The 8542-nt window shown below is 38.0% G+C and overlaps 1 pseudogene; it reads left to right on the top strand.

Moving 5' to 3' along the window:
• Positions 1-4532: 4532 nt before the first annotated feature.
• LOC136377820 (U6 spliceosomal RNA) lies at positions 4533-4646 on the top strand (annotated as a pseudogene).
• The last annotated feature ends 3896 nt before the right edge of the window (positions 4647-8542 follow it).

Consider the following 8542-nt stretch of genomic DNA (forward strand, 5'->3'; position numbering starts at 1 on the left):
CACAGATAAATACAAGGTTGCGTGGATAGGTACTATTTTGTTCTATGAAGGACAAGTGACTTCAAAAGAGTGGTTTCCAGAAATATAATGCACTTAAAATAATTAGAGTTGATTGTTTAGGGGTCATCTGCTGTTTTAGGTACTGTGCCATGTGTTTTAAGTTTATTATCTTATTTAATCATAATAGCCACCCTGTGAGATAAGTACTATCATAATTCTTATTTTTACAAAGAAACCAGGCCACAGATAACTTACCCAAATTTAAATAGCTTACTAATTCTGGAGCTTCTAAGTAGTTATAAAAAAAAAAAAGTAGAAAAGTCACATGAAAATAATGAACTTAAGAAAAAAAATTTAAATCTGACACTAGTGTGTCCACTCTTAATAGAGTGTCTGATTTTCAGGCAGCAAAGTCTGATGTCAGAAGAGTAATTCAAGAAGTATCCAAGATATGTGCCCACTCAAACTGATTCAAACCCTCTTTCCAGTGGGTAGATGTATTTAAAAGTAATTATGAAGGATTACATGAGGTTATTTGTCAAGGAGTTGTTAATAGGTCAGTCCTTGATGACACACACCCCTTCCACTCCAACAGCTTAGGTTCACCTGTGTTTTAAATTGATCAAACTGCAGGGAGAATGTCCAAAGGTCTCAGGTAAGTTGCTACACCTCTCTCTGTCAGCAAATCAGCTTTTCCCCTTCAAATTTCCGGTTATTTCATCTGAGCCACACACATAGCATAAAGGATAGAGTTGGACATTTCAGGTTATTTATGGGGAACTGACAGATAGTCCCTGGACTCAATGTTGCCTTTATTCACTGAATTTTTGTTTATTATTGCTAGAGCCAGGTTGTAAAATCTAGCATGCGACAAGACCCTCCTCCTGTGTCAGCTGTGGCTCCCAGAGCAGTGGCTGTTAGCCATGAGTCTCCACGAGGAATCTGAACAATGCAGAACCACCCACAGCTGGAGGCTCCCGGTCTGAGTGGGGTGGCAGGGCCCTAGTTATTGTTCCCACTGCCATTGAAGATTGGGCACCACGCAGTCTTACTCAGCTCATTACCCAAGCAAAGGATCTGGCAAACTTTTTATTTCTTAAATTGAAGAATTCCCTATTACTTTCACAACTTGGAGAACTCTTAAATACATGTCCTTGAGTTTCGAGGAGTGCCAGCCGTTATTTAGGGGGTTTGGGGAGAGATGAGTTAAATTGGAATGATTTTTAAAAACTCAGCTGGATGTATAGATTACATTCATGAAAATATAAAGATATCAACTTGCCTTGTGAATTTAATCTCTATCCTCACCTGAAATTGCCCACACTATTAGTAATTCATACTTCAAAATAAAATCCCTGTGGCTTTGTGACTTGTTACACTAATGAACAAGGAAAAAATGATTTCCATGTCTTCTGTTTCCCTTTTGGGAAGTTTGATTTTTAGGTACACAGCATTGCCGGTGTGTGTGGTAGAGCAAAATGTTGTTACTAATTGGACCGTTCTGTGCTGATAACATGCCATTTGCTTGATGTCAGTCCCCCCCCCCCCCCCAGCAACTATTTCTAGCCAGTGGTATCACTCTTCTGCATTACACTTCCAAAAAAAAATTTGCAAAAAGTGTGTTTCTAAAATAAAGGAGTGACACATATATTTAACATGATTCATTTACGTACCAAACGAGGGCACATCAATTATAGAGTAACAACCGTTTTTAAAGGATTTTGATTTAATGGCTATTATTTAAAATGTTACACTTTCCCTTAAATAGGAGACATAGTCATATAAATAAAATTTCCCACTAATTATTTTTTTTAAACTTAGTTTTAAATATGTAATACAATTACTATTTTAAATGTTTCTGAATGTGAGAAGATAGTTCAGAATGAATCAGGCCTTTTCTTTCCTACAGTTGCTTCAGTCTTTTCTTTCTCAGCCCTCCAGTGGAAGGGACCTTCCTTTTCCCCCTCGAGTCATCCTTCTCATAGGGCAGAATCAGGACATAAACAACTACCACTGGTCCTTGAACAACACAGGGGTTAGTGGTGTCAACCCTTTGGCATTTGAAAATCTGTGTGTAATGTTTGAGTCCCCCTAAACTTAACTCCTGTAAGGGACTTAAGCAGCCACGGTTTTGGTATCTGCAGGGTATCCTAGAATTTACCCACTGTGGATAATGAGAAAAGACTGTATGTAAAATGGTATAGAAAAATGCATACTGTACTCCATGACCCATGGAAAGTGAGCAATGAATCTTGTAACAATGAGAGACCTTCCAGGGGTCACTTTCCCACATTCTGGCCTTTTCCCTTTAGATTTTATCTTTAAAATGGAAATTCATATTTGAACTGAATTTTTGAAGTTTTTATGCCACAGGCATTATCTCTCTCGTCTTGCAAAAACATTACGGGACTTCCTGCAATATCTTCAACACAAGTCAGCATTTCATATGGCTACTTCTTCATAGTTGCCCAGAACAGGCCAACGGCACATAGCCAGAGAGAAAAACAGTCAACTGCAGGCAAATTTGATTAGATTAAATGAAAGCAATTGAGTTAGTGGGAGAATTGAATGGAGCTCTAGCGAAGAAGTGATTGGGACGCCAGGCAAGGATCGCCGCCTGCCTTCCTAACTTACTCTGCAGACTTGAAGGTGAACGGGTCAGAGTGAAGAGGCAAGCACACACCAAGTGAACTATTGTATTGTGTTCTTTAGTAGGAAAAAAATGTTTTTGTAGATAACATATTAGGAGAAGATTAATTGTAGCTGCTAAATTGAGTAGTTACTATGTGTGAGGCATTCTCTTAAGTGCTTTGCAAGTATTTTTTTTTGAAAGTATTGAATTCTTGTGCTTCCCACAAACCTGTAAAATAGGTGGCATTATTTATTTTCTTTTTGTAATCATTTAGGAAGATGAGGTAACTGAGTCATACAGAAGAAGTCCTTTGTCCTAAGATCTTTTTTCCCCAACTTTATTGAGATATGTGACAGATAACATTGTATAAGTTTAAGGTGTACATTGTGATGATTTGATACACATATAGTAAAATACTCACCACAGTAAGATTAGTTAACACATCTATCTCTAAGTAAGTTCTAAAGCCAGGATTTGCCCTGCCCAGTGGCTCAGTGGATAGAATGGCCCGGTGTATAGACACCTGGGTTTGATTCCCAGTCAGGGCACATAGAAGAAGCGACCATCTGTTTCTTACCCCCTCTCTCTTCCTCTTCCCCTCCCACAGCCAGTGGCTCAATTGGGTTGAGTGTGGCCCCAGGCACTGAAAATAGCTCCATTGGAGTGTGTCAACCTCAGGCATTAAAAATAGCTTGGTAAGCAAGCATCAGCCCTAGATGAGGTTTCTGGGTAGATCCCAGACTGAGCACATGCAGGAGTCTGCCTCACTATCCCCCTTCCACTCACCTGAAAAAAGAAAGAAAAAAGTGAAATAAATTAAAATAAATTAATAAAGCCAAGATTCAAACCCAAACAACCTGCACAGAATACAGGGTGGGGCAAAAGTATGGGAAACACAGAGTTTAGGTCTTAGACTATTACTAATTATTGTATTTTTTCTATGCAAACAACTGTAAACCTACTTTTGCCTCACCTTATATGTTCTTGACAATTAAATATGAAGCTTTGTGATAAAATGTACTTAAAAAATATTGAAATAAGAGCATTTAAATTTTTTTCTAAATAAATTTGTTTAAAAAAATTGAATAATCAATAATCAAAAATTGAATTACTCATATGCCAAAGATTTTGTTTGCCAGTGTCTGGACCCATTCCAAATGGCACCAGGTCCATGCACTGGGCCACCTGAATGATACCAGGTCCATGCAACAGGCCATCTGAATGACACCGGGTCCATGCACGAGGCATCGAGCCATATGAATGACACTGGGTCCATGCAACAGGCCATCTGAATGACACCGGGTCCATGCACTGGGCCACCTGAATGACACCAGGTCCATGCACGAGGCACCGAGCCATATGAATGACACTGGGTCCAAGCTCTGGGCCAGGCCAGTCTCTTCCTGCAAAAGACCTGAAGCTTAATACCAAACCCTGATCAGGAGCTTCTGGGAAGATAATAAGTGGAAACTAGACTTAGTATTTTAGAGCCAGAAGGAATCATATGAATAATTTAATCTTAACTTTTATTTTATAAATGAGAAAAGTGAAGCCCAGAGAGATTAACTACCAGGTTGTACACAGCTAACTAGTGGCGGAGCCAGATTCAAGCCCAGGCCTTCTGTCTGCTTTCTTTCAGTTACACCAAGCTGCCTCCAAATTCATGAGAGAGAATTTCCGTTTCCTTTTTCAGTGTTTTAAGAAATGTCAAAGCTAATACCCAAGTATTTGAGTAAATTTATCTAAATTTATTCTTGCCTCTCTTATAGACATTGGTAAATGAAAATGTGTTTGGATTTCCCAAGAGTATTTGAGTTTCATGAGTTTTACATTTCCTACAAAGGGACCAGGCTCAGCAACTTAATTTTCATGGGCTGATTAAAGCCTTTACCCATGTGCTTGCTTTGGCAACACATATACCAAGAAAATTTAAAAAATTGGAACCATACAGAGAAGATTAGCATGGACCCTGAGCAAGGACGATGTGCAAATTCATGAAGCATTCCATATAATTAAAAAAAAAAAGTAAGCAAGCCTTTGCCTTGACAAATAATTGGTTTTGAGAAAAGGGAATAGAGATCATTCAGTGATACGGTAAGCATCTATCCATTTACTCAGATGTATATTGAATGTCTATTGTGTTTTAGGCACCATGCTAGGGTTAGGTCATCCAAATATAATTAAAGCATACTTCTTTCCCTTTAGGAATAATTCCCCCTCCCCCCCCCCCCTTTTTTTTGCTATTAGCAAAGGATCTGATATAATCTTGCTCCTCCTAAATTAGGTTCACATCTTCCAAGGTGTATTAAGAGTGCTCGTGGTATACCACATGGTTTTAGGTGGTATCAAACAAGCATTTAAAAAAATAAGTATGTGTTCATTTTAATGTATTTTAGAAAAACCAAAACAGCTCACAAGCCCATATTTAACAGATATTATGGCCTAAGACATGATTAATCATGCGGGTGACCCACTTTATGCAGACTATATGAACTGCAGGCATGCTCAGGTGTGTTCCGTGAACCTTCTATGATAACATTTCAAGGTATGATGATATGGATTAATAGCATGGATTCTGCATGTACTGAATTTCTGTGTTCATCACTGTTTTTTTAAAAGACTCTGAAGGTTGACAGTCATTTAGTATGTGAAGTATAATGCGCAACTTTATTATGCTAATCACGCATACTTGTTTAGCATAGGAAATCGTTTTTTTTCGGTACACATGTTAGAAATTGATTAGTGTTATTATTTATATTGTTTGCTTTAAAATGTTTTATTTGTAAAATATAGTATTGCTTTTTATTATAATTTTATGGTTATCTTCTAATGGCAACTAATTATTCACATTTTCATTTCAATTCAAAGACGTGCAACTGTGTTCATATTATAAACTATAAATATTAAAACTAACCAGTAAAAGGAAGTCATGTTAAACTTACATGTTTAATGAGATGGTTGAGTTTTCATTTAGCATCTGTAGCCTCAACCTGTGTACCTGGGCAATATTAAAACTACCTGACACACCTACATCTCTGCTTTGTAAACTCTTAAAAAAAAAGTACTAGGTTGTAAAGACTGGGAAAGATGTAAAGGCTGTAACATACAAGAGGAAGCCATTATCTCAGGTTTCCCAACTAAAATACTCTGGTAATGTGATTTTAAAAAGAGAACAAGCCTGACTGCTGGTGGAGCAGTGGATAGAGCGTTAACCCAGAACACCGAGGTCCCCAGTTTAAAACCCCGAGGTTGCCAGCTTGAGCACAGGGTCACAAACTTGAGCGTGGGGTCTCAGGCTTGAGCGCAGAATCATTGCCACAATCCCAGGGTTGCTGGCCTGAGCCCAAGATCTCTGTTTTAAGCAAGGAATCACTGTCCTGGCTTGAGCCCCCGAGTCAACTCATGAGTGAGAAGCAATCAATGAAAAACTGAAATGACGCAACTACGAGTTGATGCTTCTCATCTCTCTCCTTCCTGTCTCTCTCTCTCTCTCAAAATCAATTAACAAAGAGAGAGAGAGAGAGAGAGAGAGAGAGAGAGACAGAACAAGGGGGAGAAAAAGGGAAGTAATAGCCGATTTCCAAGCTTAATCTCTAGAGAGTATGATTTAGTAGATTTGGGACTGATAAATCTGGATAAAGAAGTTCAAACCTATGGGAAAACATGGTAAAAAAATAAAAAATTCCCATTTATCCCTTTACTTAGATTGAACAGTTATTAAATTTTGCCATATTTGCTTCATCTACATTTTGAAGTATTTTAAAGCAAATCCTAAACATCATTTTTTACACGAAATACTTGAGTATGCATCCTTCAATAAAAACTGGCAATTTGTGATATGACCAGATAGCATTATCACACCTAACCAAATGAATAATAATTCCTTAGTCTTCAAACTTTTCACTTATCTCTGAAATGCAGGTCCAAATACATTCCATATATTACATTTAGTTATTACACAAGTTGGTTTTGTTTTTTTTTTAATGAAGAATTCCTCTTTCACATGAAACCACCATTAACCAGTGAGTGCCTCAGTCAGGCTGCCCCCTACATTTTAAGAAGACAAGGATTTAAAATGGGTCACAGATATCATTCCTCTTTCAATATCCTTCCATGTTCTATGGGTCTACCAGCCTGGGTCTGTACTGGAGTCATGAGAAAGGCAGGATGTGGATGAGATGGAAAGAGCTCCCTGGGTATGTGAACTTCAGAGAGACAAGAAACTATACTCCTAACAACTGCAAATTTTCTGTGCCATCTTTCCCCATAATGTTTTACAAAATATTCTTGTGATTAAAGGTTTTTTTCCAAGCAACTTGGGAAATGCCCCACCCCACACAGCATCCCTTCCTCTCTTGAAGGCTTATAATGCATATTTAATACTATTAAGGCTCTTTGGTGTTGCATAGATTTCACTCAGTGTTTCCTAAACTTATGAAGTTGGGTTTTTTCCCCACCACAGACCACCTATTAGCATCTGTTGGAATATAGTTTGAAAGTGCATTGATGCTATGCTCTTATTATTGGGGATTTTAGTAAGTACACTGATAAGAATTTGTTCTGGAAAATACTTTGTAATCACTTTTGCTATTTTTCTCTCACTCTTAGCTCTGTGGTATAGAACTGGTAATTCTTATTCCCATTCAAAGATAAGTGCTATTAAGTACATGATATGAGCTCACTAACAAGTTACTGCCAGAGACAGGATTTAATTCAAAGCACTAAAATTTGAAGACTTAATTGGTAAAAATCCAAATAATCCCCAATTACAAGAATTTTTGTTGGCTGTTGTTAGAGAAAAAAGTCATTGCACAGTACGTTACTCGTATTTTCATCTCCTATCCTCCATGTCTCTTAACCACATTCCCAACCTCAGCATGAACAACCCCTAACTTAATGCTCTAAGGAATAGAAGAACTGAAGAGAAATCGAGTTATTTCCCTTGAAACTAGATATCCTAAACATGAGAATCACTTTTTATTCCACGATGGCCATATAAACATTTGTGGGAGGAAATTAACAGACACACAGATAAAATATCCCTAAAGACAGAGATTAAGGAGGCCTCCACTGTGGATTCTGTAAAGGTGTTTTTAAAATTGATTTTAGAAAGCGAGAAACATCGATTTGTTGTTCCACTTATTGTATGTGCCCTGACCAGGGATCAAACCTTCAACCTTGCCATATTGGGACAACGCTCTAACCAACTGAGCTACCCAGACAGGGCCAGTAAAGGTGTTTCTTTAAGAGAGTTCCTCCAAGTACCCTGTAACTCCCCCAAATGTTGCACTCCATTTATTTATAGCTATTACCACCACTATGCAGGGATACTAGGTGGTGGTGGGTGGGATGACATCAGTAAAATGTCTACTTACCCAAGACAAGCAGAATGGTTATTCAAAAAATGTACCAGTTTAATTCTGGAACTTCTTAGTTGCTTACCCTGGGTGGTAAAAATGTCTCTGTGGACTTCCTCTCCACTATCTGTGTAAATGCTCAGATGAACAAACTTTTCTCAGCTGGGAGGAAATAAAAATGCCTTTTCAACAAGCAGGAATACAACTCCTCATTCCTTCTAATGCTGCTGTTTGACTCTTAGTTCCCAGAGCTTGAACTCTGTGTATGTATATGGCACCAAGGTGTGGAAATAATAGAAGGCCTATGCCACAAGGTAATTGTTGGCAGCATGACTTAGATATAATAATTGACCAGTATAAATTTTCTCATTATTTAGCATTTACATTAATTCTCTCCTCTCCCCATTCATTAGGATTATCCTTCTTCATCGATTTCATCTCAGTTGGCATAGTGAAACAAAATTGGCTTGGAACTAGATGACATGGCCTTGAATCCCAGCTTCACTTACTATCTATATGACCTTATGCAATTTCCCTAACCTCTCTGAGCCTT

The sequence above is a fragment of the Saccopteryx leptura genome, chromosome 6, assembly GCF_036850995.1.
Source record: "Saccopteryx leptura isolate mSacLep1 chromosome 6, mSacLep1_pri_phased_curated, whole genome shotgun sequence".
Classification (NCBI taxonomy): domain Eukaryota; kingdom Metazoa; phylum Chordata; class Mammalia; order Chiroptera; family Emballonuridae; genus Saccopteryx; species Saccopteryx leptura.